The sequence below is a fragment of the Fulmarus glacialis genome, unplaced genomic scaffold, assembly GCF_000690835.1.
Source record: "Fulmarus glacialis isolate BGI_N327 unplaced genomic scaffold, ASM69083v1 scaffold23329, whole genome shotgun sequence".
Taxonomy (NCBI): domain Eukaryota; kingdom Metazoa; phylum Chordata; class Aves; order Procellariiformes; family Procellariidae; genus Fulmarus; species Fulmarus glacialis.
In genome coordinates this window covers 10,759-12,732 of record NW_009235502.1, presented here as the reverse complement: position 1 = coordinate 12,732, position 1,974 = coordinate 10,759, and positions in this window count along the sequence as shown.

The following is a 1,974-nucleotide window of genomic DNA, read 5'->3' as shown; positions in this document are numbered from 1 at the left end:
CAAGGCTATTCCCGCCCCTCCCAAATTCATGGCCCCAGTGTCTCGGGGAGCCCAGGCTGTCAGGGCTTTGTTGCTATGCGTGGGAGCAAAGTCCTCCCTCCTCCTCCTCGCCCGGGAGCACTGCCAGCACCGCTTGCCGGGTGCTCCCTCTTGCTTTGTCCTGAGCTATCGGTGTGGAGCAACCCCATGGTGCTGCCAAGGGCACCGGAGTGTGGGTGCTCACAGAGCCCGAACCTCCTTCCTGGGGCTGGGCCAGGGCAGGGACCTGGGGAGGTACTGCCTTCCCCCAGGCTCCACCAGCTCCTGCTTTTTGGCCTTGTTTTGGGTCTTCCCTGTCCCCACCCTCGCTAGGGATTGCTGCCTGGGTGGAGGGTGCAGTCGCAGCAGCCTGGGCACCCTGTGAACCTGCTGCCACTCAGGCATGGGGACCGAGGCAGAGCCCGCAGCCCAGCCCCCGGGCATGGGGAGGACTGAGGGGCGGCCGGGGCGAAGTCGAGGTGTCGCAATCCTCCACTCAGCCAGGGAACCCGCTGCCAGTCTGTGGAGGAGATACCACCAGCTCCTTGGGGTGTTGCACTGGGCTTTGCCCAGCTGAGCCATGGGTGGAGCCTGCGGCGTCCCAGGCTCACCTTCACTCACTGGCAGCTGGCAGACCCACCTGGGTGCACCTCCCTCCCTGAGGCATTGGCGAGTGGTGCTGGGGCAGCAGCCGGCCTTGACCCTGCAGGAAGGCATTGTGCAAGAGGACGGGGTTTTATTGCAGCATTGGGCTTAGCAACTGCAAATGCATCACCCCAGCTCATGCGGGACCCTGTGCCACTGTGGCGGTGCCAGCACCCCAGGGACCAGGCTTTCCTGGCAAGGGGCAAAGGGGATTTCATGGTGAGAAGGGAGTGTGCTGTACAGGGGGTGAAGAGCAGCACGGTACAGATATGGTAGGGGAAGTTCCTGCAGTATGTGTCTGCAGTGATGCTATTGGTACCAAAGGAGAACAATCTCAGAAGAAAGAATAAATATTAAACCCACCAGTGAGGAATATTTCAGGAGCTCAAGCGTGGCTTGGCTGTTGGGAGAGCCCTACCAAAGGCCAGGAGCTGGTGGTCAAGGCAGGATCAAACCATTTTGTATACAAATATGTAGAAATGGTGTTTGGCTGCTGGGGTTGGAGCAGTTCTGACGGCACTGCGTGCAGGCAGCTGTTTTGTGTCGCCCGGTTCCTCTGATGCTTCCCGTGCATCCCGCTGCCTGCCAGGCAAGCGAAGGCAGCTCCTATTTGCCAAACTCCTAGGGATACTCCTGCTTCCCCCGCTGCTGCAATGTGGGGAATTGCGCTGTTAATGGGCTTGTGGGGGGCTGGGTGCGGGGCCATGGCTGCCCCGGTCGCGTTCCCTGGCTCCAGGTGATGGTGGATCCACAGGTCAGGATGAAACTGGGCACAAACAAGCTGGGTGTTGCCTCCTGGAGAGGTGAACGTCCCGCATCATGCTGCCCCAGTCGAGCTGGTTTTCTCTGTTTTGCAATCATGGAGGGTCGTGCTGGGGCGTTGGGGTGTGCTTTGGTATTGGGCTGCTCTGTCTGGCTCCCTGCTTGAGTTCCTTGTGCCCCGTCCCTGCCGGTAACAGCTTTGCAGTGGGGATCTTGCTGGTCCCACTGCTGGATTTGCCATGGAGGGGGGCTGGAGCTTGTGAGGGGTGATGGAAGGGATCTGCACCAGTTACTGAGACTTCACTGGCAGCAGGGGCGTTGGGGTGTGCTTTGGTATTGGGCTGCTCTGTCTGGCTCCCTGCTTGAGTTCCTTGTGCCCCGTCCCTGCCGGTAACAGCTTTGCAGTGGGGATCTTGCTGGTCCCACTGCTGGATTTGCCATGGAGGGGGGCTGGAGCTTGTGAGGGGTGATGGAAGGGATCTGCACCAGTTACTGAGACTTCACTGGCAGCAAAGGCTTCCCGGGTGGGGTGGGGGTGTTTCCCAGCAG